The 14,023-nt window shown below is 46.8% G+C and overlaps 1 protein-coding gene across 7 annotated transcripts in view; it reads right to left on the bottom strand.

Moving 5' to 3' along the window:
• Window positions 1–11,533, bottom strand: part of SUSD6 (sushi domain containing 6) — an 86,322-nt gene extending 74,789 nt beyond the window's left edge. For 2 of the 7 annotated variants that reach the window (XM_056345696.1, XM_056345703.1), the window contains exons 1-2: window positions 11,352–11,533; window positions 3,998–4,084 (exon numbers count right to left, since the gene is read on the bottom strand). The gene's annotated coding sequence lies outside the window, so the exon portion shown is untranslated. Of the gene's footprint in view, window positions 1–3,997; window positions 4,085–9,942; window positions 10,042–10,465; window positions 10,746–10,766; window positions 11,249–11,351 lie in introns of those variants that run through there. The other 5 variants (XM_056345701.1, XM_056345700.1, XM_056345695.1 and 2 more) reach the window with 5 other exon arrangements.
• Window positions 11,534–14,023: the final 2,490 nt, after the last annotated feature.

The following is a 14,023-nucleotide window of genomic DNA, read 5'->3' as shown; positions in this document are numbered from 1 at the left end:
AGCCAGAGGGGAATCAGCCAGGAAGCACAACGCTATGGAGGGGAATCTTCTTCCCAAATCTCACACACAGCAAGTTATCACATCAAAAGTCAAAGACCTTTTTTGCTATGTGTTAGTTGATGACTAAGCTATACTGATTAAAAACTCTAACTTTACAATTAAGGGATAAATATAGATGAAAAATTAAAATCAAGTGTCTGCTCCACAAAATGTTGGGACGAAGCAAGAAGAAGAAATTGCCATAGCTTAAATGGAAAAATATACTGTCTTCAGGGTATGGTGGCCACTGAAAACCTGTCTTCCTTACTCTCTACAACAGATCAAATCAGAGAGTCCTAAGGGTTAAGCTGGTCTTCAAGTTACCTTAAAATAAACACCAAAAACCCCCACTAAAAGCCAAACCCAGTCACCTACAATCTAAACCTTCAGTTCATACATAAAGAAACAGGCAGAGGAAGTCCCCTTTGGCTTCCTATCAGTGGAACAGAAAGAAAATATTTGGAGAGAAAAACATACCAATTTTGAATAGTCTGTACTGTTTCCTTTTTAATATCAACAATGCCACATGACCCTGGAGTTTCACACTACAGCACATCCATTGACAAGGAAAAACTAACCTGGACGAAAAAAAAAATAATTTCAAAATATACACAAAGTAGAAGCCCCAGTGTATATTAAGGGATACAGGTCTGTCCTGGTTTCAGCTGGGACAGGGTTAATTTTCTTCTTCATAGCTGGCGCAGTGATGTGGTTTGGATTTGGTGTAAGAACAAGGCTGATAGCACACTGACGGGTTTGGTTGTTGCTACGTAATGGTTATACTAAATCAAGGGCCCTTCAGTTTCTTGGGCCCTGCCAGCAAGAGGGCCGGAGGGGCACAAGAAACTGGGAGGGGACACAGCCAGGACAGCTGACCTGAACTGCCAAAGGGATATTCCATACCATAAAACATCATGCTGAGTATATGCTGGGGGAAGGAGGAGTGGGGGGGACACACACTCGGCATTATGGCGTTTGTCTTCCAAAGTAACTATTATGCATACTGGGGCCTGACTTTCCTGGAGGTGGCTGAACACCTGCCTGCCAATGGAAAGTGGTGGATGAATGCCTTGTTTTGCTTTGCTTGCGTGCACAGCTTTTGCTTTACCTTTTGAACTGTCTTTATCTCAACCCACGAGTTTTCCCACTTTTACTCTTCCCATCCTCTCCCCGATCCCACTGAGGGGGACTGAGTAAGCGGTGGCGTGGGGCTTAGTCACAGGCCAGGGTTAAACCACGACAAGGTGAACACTGGCCAACCCCAGAGCAGACAGACACCACTCTTACAGCACTTGGGTTTAGGCTTTCCAGGTTACAATGGTTCAAGACGACAACAGGGGAAAAGATCAGCACAGGTTAGAGAGCATTCAAGGCTATATGGAAAGCTTTGCACAGCTGTTCAGAAATGCTTCTGCCATCTTCCCTCTGTTCTCACTTCACAGGATAAAAATAATGGGGAAGAGGAATCCTGTGTTCTGTACTGTAACTTGTCTGCAGTCTTTCTCTCACACACACACACTTCGTTTCGGGATAATTGTTTCAAATCATAAAGATAAGCAGGATGTTAAAGTGACAGAATATGAACAACTAAGTACAGGGCACACATTCGCAGGAAATGCCCTGCATACGTCAATCAAGAGTGAAAAAAAAAAGATAAAAGCAACACCACATATGCCTTCCAGTTTTTATTTTCCAGTCATAAAAGCAGTCACCACCCTGAAAATGAGCATTGTATGAGATTTAACAACTGTTAGGTTAATAGTGCTAAGCAAAGGCAGTTATGCCTAGCCCATCATTTTACCCATGTAAAATGTGTCACGCTGCATCTGTTACTGATCTCTCCAGGATACTCTCAACAGTAACAGCCTTAAAAAACAACTGCTGTTTGGAAGTGCTGAAAAACCCTTTCCCACAGCTAATGCTCCCACACAGGTTTGCATCAAGGAGCCATGCTGGATTACTTTCGTAACACACACTCCACATCCGTGCATAATCACTAGCAAAACACACTTTGTATCAGTCTTCTCAGATGGGTATCTTCTGATAGAGCCTTTCTCCCTCCACCCCAGTACCTTTTTGCACACTTTTTTGAGCTCAGCTTATGTAGACGTTATGTCTATATAGCCAAAAATTGCACAGTTTGCAAAGAGACCAAGTTTTTCTACCATCACTTTTTGAATTCTGCATTAGGGAAAAACACTCTCAATGAAAATGAAACACTATGAAAGCATTGCACTGATATGCACATACTAGCTGCATAGACACTCAGTCAATCTCTGTCTTCTAGGAAAGATATTTAACTTGTCTAAAGCCTTCCTATGTCTCTGTTCTGTACTGATACCAAAAAGGGTCCCAAACCACGCTGCAGAGATAACATCTTGTATCAACAGACCACAAACTCCCTTACAAATTCATCACAAGGGCAGCTCAGCCAGACTCAGGACAGATTATCCATCAAGGATTGCCACCATCTATCCTCAGTGAACACATTACCATAAACCAAACAGCTATACTTTGAGACCTGCATTTAGAAGCACAAGGATGAGCTTCTCACCACCTTCATAATGCCAAGGAAAAGCTAAAGAGCCTACCTTGGCATACTTCTCTCCCCTTCCCTTCTTGATCTGCAAGACTTTTTTTCTGGTTTTTTGTTGTTGTTGTTTTTTGGTTTGGTTTGGTTGGTTTTTTTAGCAGCTTTGTCTGGTGCGATCATTTCACAAGAGCTCTTCGGACTGCTGACCAAAAAATAGTCTCTTTAAGAGTATTTAAAAGCATCTGAGAAACAGTATTTGTTTGCTCTGGCCAAGGAAGGAGGAAAGAGGAGACAGAAGGAAAAATACCTTTCAAGTATCAGGTACATGCAAGACTCACATTCTTTGCCAACTACAGCTACATGCCAACTTTGCATACTTACATGTCCCAACATGTAACAAAAGATGCCCCTATGTTCAAGTCTAATGTGACTTGCATCAACAAGTAGTTATTTTTTTATTTAATGATACAAAAAAAAAATCACACATATGCATCAAGATATCTACTTAATTAAACTGTGCAAGTACCACTAAGGACCAGCCCCCAAAAAATATCTCAAAAGGCTTAAATGAGCACTCCTAATAAGATCGCCTCAAAACTCAAGTCTTTGCATTCAAGGTAGCAGTTGCAGGAAACAACAACAGGCCTGCACAGCAAGAACAGTGGTAGCAAAAGAGCTTAATGGCTTATCACTACTAGAAACATCTGAGGGGAAGAAGGCGTAATCAGAGGAATTATCCCTATTCTGACTAGCATCAGAACAAAGGCTCACATTAGTTCGTCAGCACTAGGACTCCCCTAGAGCACTGGATAATAACCTTGTTGAAAGCATTAGAGGGATTCCCCCCTGCCCATCCCTTCTCTAAGGGAGATAAAAGGGCGAGGTCCAAAAAACAGCTTTATGTTTAGTTCTTTGAAAGACATATCCAGGTACTTTCTTACCACTAAAACATAAAATACACAAGTAAGATCATTCTGTGATAGGTTTCCAAAGGTAACATTTGGGAGCAGGTATGGGGAAAAAAAAAAAAAAAAAAAAAAAAAAAAAAAAGACCAAAACACAAAACATTTTCTGTTCAAGAGAAAAGGTCAGATAGCACAGGTGGTACAGCAAAACCAGGGAGTGGCAAGGGTGTGAAGAGTGCAGGGAAACAGTTTGTGGTACCTGAACTCCACAAAAATCACACTAACAGGTGTCAGGGAGAATGCTGAGGCATGGCTACAAAGGAATCAGACCCTAAGAATGTTTTATAACACCAGCTTTCGAAAAAGAAAGTAATGCTAACAGTTAAGTGGCTGTCTCACTGCAAGAGGAGAGCACACTCTGACTTTAGTCTACAGAAAAGTCATGGCATCTGGACAAAATACAGGTTTAAACAGCAAGGAGTCAGGAAAAACAAAGTAACAGCATTAGCTTTCATCTTACCTGGTGTTGACACAAGCTGGCATACAATGGTTGTCAAGTTAGTATGATGAAAGCGATGATTCAGTGACAATAAGTTGATTCACGCACCTAGGAACGCACAAAAAAAATAGACTATTAGCTGTGTGTACAGAGGGGATAAGAACGGCACTCTGGCACAGAAGGCTGAGGGGTAGAAGGAGCTCTATTACATTTTCAGGACACAAGCAGACAGCTATGCTTCAGGTACAGACACTACTCCCAAAATTCAGATCCGGGTTTGAGATATACTGCACAAGTTACTCGAAAACAAAGATTATTCAAAACTAACCTTGCAAATTCAATTTAAAAATCTCAAGTGTAAGAAGAGAACGATGGCAGTTTCAAGCATAGCAGAGTACTACTGAAAAAGTTTTTCAGTAGCGCTTAAGCTTTGGGGTTTTGGGTTTTTGTTTGGTTGGTTTTTTTCCAAACAGGACAGAACCTTCTGGGAAGTTACCTGAAGTTACACAGATCAGACACGCACATACACTTCCACCAAAAAAAAAAAACCAAAACAACCCTCTAGTGATCACAAATAGCACATACTTCCCAAAAAAGCATAGGAGAAAGGAAATTTACTTTTATGACACCAAAAAACCCCACAGGTACATTTCAATGCCTCTTATCCCCACACACCCCCTTTTTATTCAGTATTAATACTAAAAATCGCAAGACTTAAAAAGAAAAGATGGTTATTAATAAAAGTAATCTCCACTTCGGAAAGCACAGCAACCAACTGAGAACTGGGCAAACTGGTCATCCAAAAGCGAAAGTAAAAGCTTTGCTGCTGAAAGGAATTTTTGTCTAGCCTGCTTAAAGATCTCCTTTGTTGTTAAACATTTCATTGTCACATTTAAATGTCAGCTTTTTGAGTCTCAGAAGTGTGCAAGCCCTGTGAGACAGCAGCCCAGAAACAGACTTGAGATGGAGGTTCTCACAGCTAATGAAATTAAAGTAAACCTAGCAAAGTCCTCTCCATATCTCTTGTTCAACTTAAATAATCATACGCTTACCAAAAGACACAACCCCTGATCATACAACCCTGCTCCCTATAACCATGAAGTGGTTTTTAATGGATCTCTGTTAGTATGCTTGTAAGGCTTCATAGCCCTCGCTCACGAAGCCAGGGCAAAGCCTGCAATGAGTCTCACACTTCAGTTTATAAAGACGTACTACACAATTTTCCTAAGGGCTAAACTGGAGCCTCCCTTTCCTGAAGCAAGCGGCATGCCCTTCTTGGACTTTCAAAAGGAGCGAGGGGCCCTGGGCAAGGAGCTGGGTTTAAAGCTTTCAGGATGATCTCACATATGGCCACTGGGTCACCAGTGGCATATGCGGCAGCAGATGGAGAAGTGAAGCTTTCATACCCTCTGAGCAATGCTCTGCAATTTGACACTTCTCTCGAGAAGCAGAGATGTCAATCAGCCTTTCGGGCTGGTGTTCTGGTGCAGAAGGTATTCTCCCCAGGCTCTGCACCAACACTGAAGGATAACCTATACAAGCTATTCTGGGGGCACTTTCTGTCTTAGCCTTCAAGTACAATGAATCCCCACACAGCAGAGAGCGATAACCTCCTCGCTGCACATCAGCTTTCTTTTGCCTTTTGGCTCATTAGAGAGTAACGTATTCTTATTATGCATCTTTACCTTCTCTCTACCCCTTATTTGAAGGGGATTTAATCAACATTAGGGCACCTTACTAGGTCTAACAAATAAAATGCCTTGTGCAAGGAATCAGCACAAATGGGCCCCGATACCCAAAGGAGATTTTGGCACATCCCACAATATAATTGTACTAGTGTGGGCTGCTTCAATATCTACTCCTTGAAGACTTTCCAGAAATTATTTATCATGAAAAAAAAAGAAAACCAGCAACCCAAACATCTTAAATAGGTCAGAGACATGCAAGCATTTCACTAATCTATATATTTAAAATTACACATACAAACTGTAGCTCCTTTCAAAGCAAGCTGCCTTTAACAGCTGCTGTTGAAAAGCAAGTTGCAAATTTAGCCACTGAGGTATCTTTATTTTTATATAGCACAAGAACATCACTCTCAAGCTCACTTACAGAAACTGGAGATTTGGGGTTGGGGTGTTTTTTGTTTGTCTGTTGAGCTGATTTTTGGTGTGGGTTTTGTGTTTTTTTTTTTTTAAAAAAAAACAAAACAAAACAAAAAGACTGATGTATCAACAGGATTTCCCTCTTAAAACTTATGCTCCCTTAGGAGACCTGCAGAAAGAGATCCAACTCTCCAACATAACTTCTTAACTATCTTCATACCCAAACAAGATGCAAACTCAGTTTTGATCAAGACATTCTTTCAATTCCTATTCATTTTACTACCAAACCCCATTAAGCCAACGCAGGGAAAAAACAGGAACAGCAGCAAACCACAGCAACATCTAATTACAAACCAGGAGGAAAATTAATTGAGGAAAAATGTAAACAGCTTTAAAGTTTTCAAAATGGTTCTGGAGCTTTTAAAGTGTAAGCTAAGGAAGCTACAGAGAGACACACAGCATACTGAAGTTGGTTCACTTCTGAGCATGAGGTTAAAATGGTGGCAGGTTTCAGCCTAGCAAAGTTCAAGCCATCTACAAGGAAGTCATTCCTATGGCAAGTGAGTTTACACTGCTAGATTGAAAGCCATTCTACTTTATAGCATAAATACAATAAAAGTGCTTCCAGAAGCCAGTTTCCCTTTACCGTGCTCTACCAGCTCCAAAGGCTGTACTTTACCTTGCCTACAAGGTTACTGCTGCAGAGGTGAAGACTAACCCATTCCACTTAACACTCACTTACAGCAGGAAGCAAGTTTACTGCGGGGTGGGCTGGTTGCCAGGATAGCAGTTCCCCTTGGGAACTCACCAGAGCGACATGAGACATATCAATCCTTTGCACTGTAGAGATGGTTTTCAGCGAACGCTCCACTTCAGGAGCCTGTTCAACACACAGGCAGAGAAAGCCAGAAGCTGGGGGATGAGGCAACTGAAGCAGAAGGAAAGAAGTAGGGTTTCATACCTCTAATTTCTGATCCTGCAGCTCTTTGACAGTGTGAGCTACCTCAATAAACTCTTGAATTAATACAGATATCATCAGTTTAAAATAAATAAGCAAGCAAGCAAGCAACAGACGAGGCTTCCACCGGTCTTATTAGCAGCACTAGGCTTAGTCTGAAAAGACGCTGTTTGCAGACTGCATCACAAAGTAAGCTGCGTGAGAACATGAAGCTTCCTGTGAGAGGGCACTAGCTGCCACTACTCAGTAATAAGACAAACAGCATACAAACAGTAGGTAAAAATATTTCTTGCTACATACAAAAGCTTGCTTCCTGAAATTTATAGGAAGCATTTCCACTGGTTAAACTTAAAATCAATTTTTGCAGCTGCTCAAATGAGCCTGACAGCAGAGACAAGGAAAATACTGTCTTCGTACTACAGAACAGCAAAGTCACTTACAGAGACGGACTTGCAAAGACAGAGCGCGCTTCAAAGTCACCTAGCAGTCCCTAACTGCTAATTCCTGTGCAGGGGGTTAAATAGTTACATCTGAAATAATTCCATTCGTACCCAGAATAGGTTCCTGACAGAGATCAAATATATATGATGGCATTTCATACATGATGACACTTGTCATGACAACTAGATAAACATAATTACAGGCTACCGTACTTCCGGCAAGAAAAATCTACTGTAACCAATACCACATTATGAGCAAGCATCTTTGCTACACATGGGTTGTCTTCCCTTTTCCTGTTCTAGGAAATGCCTTCATGTTTCTATTTACATACTCCTAAAGCCGAATTCAATCCCTCTCCTTCCCCCTCCCCAAGTCTTTCAGGCAAATGGGCCCAGCCCTGCCTAGTGAAAGATCTTCTCTCCCCCAGCTAAGCCTGATCAGCTGGGATCAGCTGGTTATAGCAGCGGACAAGTGGCTTAGAGGGCAGGGGAGCTGTGGCGAGTCCTTGTACCAGGCAGAGTGCACCACAGGGACATAGACTGGGAAAACGCTGGACCAAGGCTTCCAAGATACTGATCTTTCACGTAGGCATCAGCAGGCAATAGGCTCCTCTGGGAGGATCTCAGGTTCGCAAGAAGAGATGCAAATTTCAAAAGGGGAAGCAAGAAAAAAAAAAAAAAAAAAAGAAGACAGCAGTACAGCAGTGGCCCTACAGACTCTTGGGTGCAGCATCAAGCCTTCCTGGACTGACAGAGGCCAGCAGCTTACATCTGTTTTCTCATGAAAGCAGACCGAACAAGACACGTATTTGGGCAGTATAGCAGTAGATGGCTGTGGTGTGAGCAAGTACACTGATAAAAAGCAGAAGTGATGCAACAGAACAGCCGCAGAAACCCAAGTTTGCAGCCAAGAGGTTGCACAGCTAAGGAGCTGAGGTTAAGACCACTGCAGACTGCTCTTACTGAGAGCTGAAACAATTCTCCAGGCAGGAATAAAATAGCTGAAAACATCCATGATCACAGGACAGAGCTAATCACATCAAAATCACTACACTACAGGCAGGAGACACATTTAGTGACTCCAGCAACCATCACTCACTGACTCCCCAAGGCAGCTCATAAGCTCAAGCAGCCATTTCGGTCCACCTTCACATGCTGCACTAAATATAAACTCTGCTGATAACTGTCTGGAAATTGTTGCAGCAGAAACATGGTGCACTGAACAACTCAAGGACATTGGGCCCTCCTCAAAGATCGTAGGTGGTCAATTTGCATGACAAGCAGAGAGAACTAAAGTCCAGATAGTTCCATGACAGAACCAAAGTCTATGCTACAGTAAGACTGTGGTTGGGAAATTTCAGCCTCCAGATCAGCAGTTTCCCAGACCCAGAGTTCACTGAAGCATATGTGCATTTAAAAAAAGCTCTTTAAAGTAAGAACATGAAAGCAGCTGGGTTTTCACAATGGCTTGTCTAGGAGGAGGTTACAGCTCCCTTGTCATGTGCTACTCTGCTCTACAATGAGGTACAACACCTAAAAGTGATAACAATTATCTCTGATTTTAAAAGCTGGTTAATTAGGTTACAGGTCTTTCAGGTACATTTCCTTCAAACCAGTGGCCCCCTAAAGAAACATTCCTTCCTACTTTCAGACAGTACTCTCTTCTCTAGTAGTCCATAAACCACTCACTTTATATAACAGGACAAGCCAATTTAAGAGGCCAAATGAAACACCAGACAAGGAAAAAAAAAAAAAAGTTATTTTCTTCTCCAAGTTTTGGTTATGGAATCATTACCAGAAACAGCACCCAAGTAAGTTACAAGGAGACAGAAGTGAGATCTGTGAAACTGCCAGTGCCACCATACTACAACACTGAAAAGAGTTACTCTCTCCACACAGAAATATACCCCCAAAGAATTCTGTGGCACAAAAGGAAGAAAAGGAGGCTGACTTACAAAGAGATTTGTGACAGACACCTGAAGAGGAGGCAGCGGATGAAATAACGATAGCTGCAAACACAAAAGCACTGATCCTTAGAGCACTGGCATTTAATATGCAAATTCTCTCTGCTTAGGCATTTTGCCTCCCTTTGATGTAAACAGACAAGTTCTAACTAGAGATGCAGACTGGGGAGAGTCCCTTTTTCCTATTATCTCAAGTATTTTTTTCTAAGCAACAGATAAGTGCTCTGAAAATAACTATATCATTTCTACTTCTGTTCAGAAGGGAAAAGAGAAAAAAGCCCACACAAAAAAAAGTATAAAAATTGTTATTATTAAAGGAGAGCGGCAATGCCTTCCCGGTTCTGACGCAGAATGCAAGTAGCAAGCTGGTGGCTGATATCTATAGCGCAGCCTAGGAGAAAAGAAAGACAAGCTGAACAAGAAACAGAAGACAGATACTCTGGAAGAGATCTGGATGTTTTGAGCTTAATCCTACCACGTAAAAAATTAAAGAGGTTACAACCTCCTCTTAAGAGCTTTTCTTCCCATTGTTCTGACCACCACTCTCCTGAACAAGCTGCACTGCTCCAGAAACCTCAGGAATTACGGTGACAATAGACTCCTGCCAAGAGAAGCACCATTACATAATAGCATTTATGGGAACACGCACAGAAAGCCACTAGGAAGCGCAACCAGGCAAGTGCAAAATCCTCTCTGCCCATCAGCTCAGTTTAGCTCTCCACCGTTCCGAAGACGACTTCAGGATATTTTTAATTTATATGTTTACTTCCTTGCGCCTCCTTCCACCCCGCAAAAATCTTCTGTTACTGTAACTACGCTGAGATCAAGCCCGTTCCCAACAACACAACCCCCTCAAGAGCGAGCCCGCTTGGAAACTACTGTGCTTGCATTAACCTGTTTTAAAGGAACACTACTAAGATGAAAAAACATACGTATCACTGTCTGCACTAAGGGAGTATATCAGAAGTAAAAACTATCTGCTATGGTATTTTTTTCATCTTTTACTCAATTTTAGGGATACTTACAAGAGTTACTGCTTTCCAGTCCCCAGAAGCCCAGCGTGGCAGTTTCTGAGTTCCAGGTTCGCCAGGGGACTGACTGGCAGCGGCCTCGTTACACACGTACGGGCCGGGCCTGAGCGCTGCCCCTGTGCAGGCAGCTGCCGGGGGAGCTCTGGCCTCTAGGCACTGTTAGGGCACCACGAGTGAGAAAGCAAGAAGAGAGCCCTAACGAACACAGAGTTTCTCGCATTAAACCATGTGCAGCAGCGCCTCGGCGAGCGCCTTCACCCCGTACACCGCTCTGCCCCTGCGCCCCTCCACGCACCCGTCAGCTCCGCTGCAGGAGGCGCAGGAGGGAGCGACGCGGGCTTCTCGCTGTTGCTCCCCGGGCTTTTAAATCCCCGAGGCTCACGCCGCGCCAGGAGGCCCCGCAAGGGCAAATACGCGCTTTGAAGATCGCGGAGCTCGGAAAACGCCCGACTCCGCTGCCGCCGCCGCCACGGCCCGAGGGACACGCAGGTACCGCAGGTGGCGTTATGCAAGAGCCGGCCGGCCCGGCGCCCACCGCCCGGGCGGGGACTGGGCTCCCGCCGCAGCCCCCAGGACAGCGGGCGCCGTCCCCCGGCCCGGTCTGCCCCCCTCTCCCCGCGGGGGCCGCTCCCCCCCACGCCCGGGGCACCGCCGCCGAGACCTTCCCCTCGGCCGCCGCCGGCCCCCGCCGCCGGCACGCACGCTGCCGGACAAGCAAGCGGCACGTCCCCCGCAGGCCGGCGACAGGCCCGGCTCCCGGCCCCGCGCCCCGGTGGAGCCAGGCCGCTGCCCCCGCCCCGCCCGCCGCCCCGGGCCCCGGCGGCCCCTCAGCAGCGCGGCCCCCGGAGCGGGCTGCGCACCCTCCCCCGCGGCGGCTCACCGGGCGGCTGGGCGGCTGGGGCAGGCCGGCACCCGGCGGGGCGGGGCGGCGCGGTGCAGCGGAAGGGGCGGCGGGGCCGCAGCGGTGGGGGCTGAAGGTCGGCGGCCGCACGCCCCGGCCGCCCCGGCGTCTCGCCCGCCCAACGCCCCGGCCGCGGCCGCCGCCCGCCAGGCCCCGCCCCGCCCCGCGCGCCGCCGGCCGGGGCACTCTGGGCGGGGCGGGCCTTAAAGGGGCCGCGCGGCGGCCGCCGGTGGCGCGGCGGGGCCGGTGGGGGGCGCTGCGGGGCTCCCGCCCGCTGCGGGTGGGAAGGCGAGCGGGGCCGAGCCGGCCCCCGCCCGCCGAGCCGCAGCGGAGCCCCGGCACCTCCACCGCAGCCAGCGTCTGCCGCCGCCGGAGGCCGGCGGGAACGCTGTAGGCCCCCGCCCCGCGGCTTGCCGCCGCACCGACACGTGGCGCCCGCGCTCGGCCCGGCACCTGGCAGCAGCCGCGGTGACCCCAGCGGGGGCCCGCTCCGGCCTCCTGCCGCTGTCCTGCCGCTCTCCTCCCGGAGCGGGAGCGGCGCCGCAGCAGCAGCAGCGCTGCCGCAACGTTCAGGTGGTCTCCTTGCGCTGTCAGCCCTGTTCCCCGGGCCGAGGGCTCATCCCGCGGCGGGACCCCCGCTGCCTTGCTGTGCCTGTGCCGGGTACCGGGCGCTGGGCAGGGAGCGGCCCGGCCCTTGGCACGTTGCTGCGAATGCTGAGCCCCCTCGGCAGCTGCTGTCCCGGCAGTCGCCCACCTGCCAGCCTGCTCCCTGCCCCGTGTCCCCAGCTCACCTGTCCCTTCGGCTCCCTTTCCAGCTGGACCCCGCTGGCCACACCGGGCTCTGTCCCGCTCTGTGCACCAGCAGAGATGGTTGTTGGCTGGAAGGTCCACAGCTGAGCTGCTGCTGCTGGAGGAGAGCGTGCTGACAGGGAGGGGTTTGGTGCACACAGGTGTAGGGGGAAGCTCCCCACCTTGCCACCTCCTCTCTCTTAATCTGCTATTTACAGCCTCTCCCAACACACCACTTCTGTATCCCACAGCGCACGCAGGGAATCAGGAAGGAGCTCCTTCTTTGCTTTCCTTTCTCTTCCTTGAATTAACACTTACCTTCTGCTACATTATTCATATTTTGCTCTGGAGAGTGAACTGTTCTCTCTCTTCTGGGGGTGGGGGGGAAGCATATGGAACTCTGCTGGAAAGGTGGAGGAAACTTACTTTTCCTATTTTTCTGCAACAGCACAGTGATCGTTCACAGTAGAAGCCCATAATAGGCTATAGAAATGGCTTAACATCACTTGATCGGATGCAGGAGATGAATATGGCATACGACAAAAAACATTCCCTATAAATACTCCCATTGTAAGCACATCAAAACCAAAAAGCGGGGAAAAAAACTACATGGTCATCCAGAAAACATGCCTGAAGGCAGGAAGGAAGAGAGTGGGAGCTAGAGCTCCACATAAACCTGCCGATTCACACAGCTGCTCTTTTTGTGAAATCCCAGGCGTGGGCCAGTATTTTCACTCCGCCCCTTCCACATTTGCCTTTTGCTTTGGTTTGACCCATTGGTGCAGCTCTCCTGGACCTGGAGGAAAAGTTCGGAAACTGACATACCTCTGACCAAAAAGAGCTGTGAGGAGGCTGCCACGCTGCTCCCTCTGCTCATGGCATTAATGCACACAGAAAGGTGCGACTCCTGGCAAATCCTCACTGAAGCGGCCTCTCACTAAGGGCTGGTTCACATTTTTGGGTTCAACCAGTTGAAGTTTTTACTTTTTAATTTCTATGCTATACTGTGTTTCCTTAATTCTCATTCATACATATTTCTCTTTATAACACTATCAAGCTGTAATAAGAAACACTACGCTCTGCCTTTTGGGCCTTGGATACACTAATATGGCTGTGCTTGGTTTTTTGTTTAGTGTGGAATCACAGAAATCACTATTTACAAACTATCTTATGTGTCTAAGTATTGCACAGACACTAACTGATGCCTTTTACATGGGATTTGCTATACCGCATCAGACCACCTATCTGTCTAATGCAATATCCTGTTTGCATTAGCAGACATAACGCAACAGCCAATGCTTCAGAGGAAGCAAATGCCATCAGCTGCCCCTGAAACAGGTACTTCCCTCTTCACAGCCCAGTGCCTGTGACACACTGGTTCCATTCTTTTCAGGCTCCAGGTTCTGAACAGAAAGGTGAAGTATTTTCCCCTTATTACTCGTGTCAATTCAATAAAGGAAGATCAGGAGCTGCCACTACCAAAGCGCCAAGTGAAAAGCTTAAGAGTCTCAAGCCAGGTGTTTTGGCACAATTTTCCTGATGTTCAAAGGCTTTCAGGTTGCTCAAATAGAAATTAAATAAATAATTAATTGAAACATTTCATTTTGGATAGCAGAAATTTTAAAGCTTGAAAGCTGCCAACCTTCACCAGAAGGTCAAAGCACACTTATTTTGTGCGGTCCCATCGGATTAAACAATTTCTTATCCAGTGATTATGGATGTTGCTTTTATTCCTCAGGAGCATTACTATCACGTGAGTCTTAGCCCATCAGTACACTCCTTCCCAGCAGGGATGCTGACAGGCATTTGGTGAGGCTGTGACTTGCTGGCCGGGGGCAGGAGGAAGAGGATGGCTCATACAT

The sequence above is a fragment of the Falco biarmicus genome, chromosome 7, assembly GCF_023638135.1.
Source record: "Falco biarmicus isolate bFalBia1 chromosome 7, bFalBia1.pri, whole genome shotgun sequence".
NCBI classification, from domain to species: domain Eukaryota; kingdom Metazoa; phylum Chordata; class Aves; order Falconiformes; family Falconidae; genus Falco; species Falco biarmicus.
The sequence above is the reverse complement of the archived record's forward strand: the minus strand, read 5'-3'. Positions and strand labels throughout refer to the sequence as shown.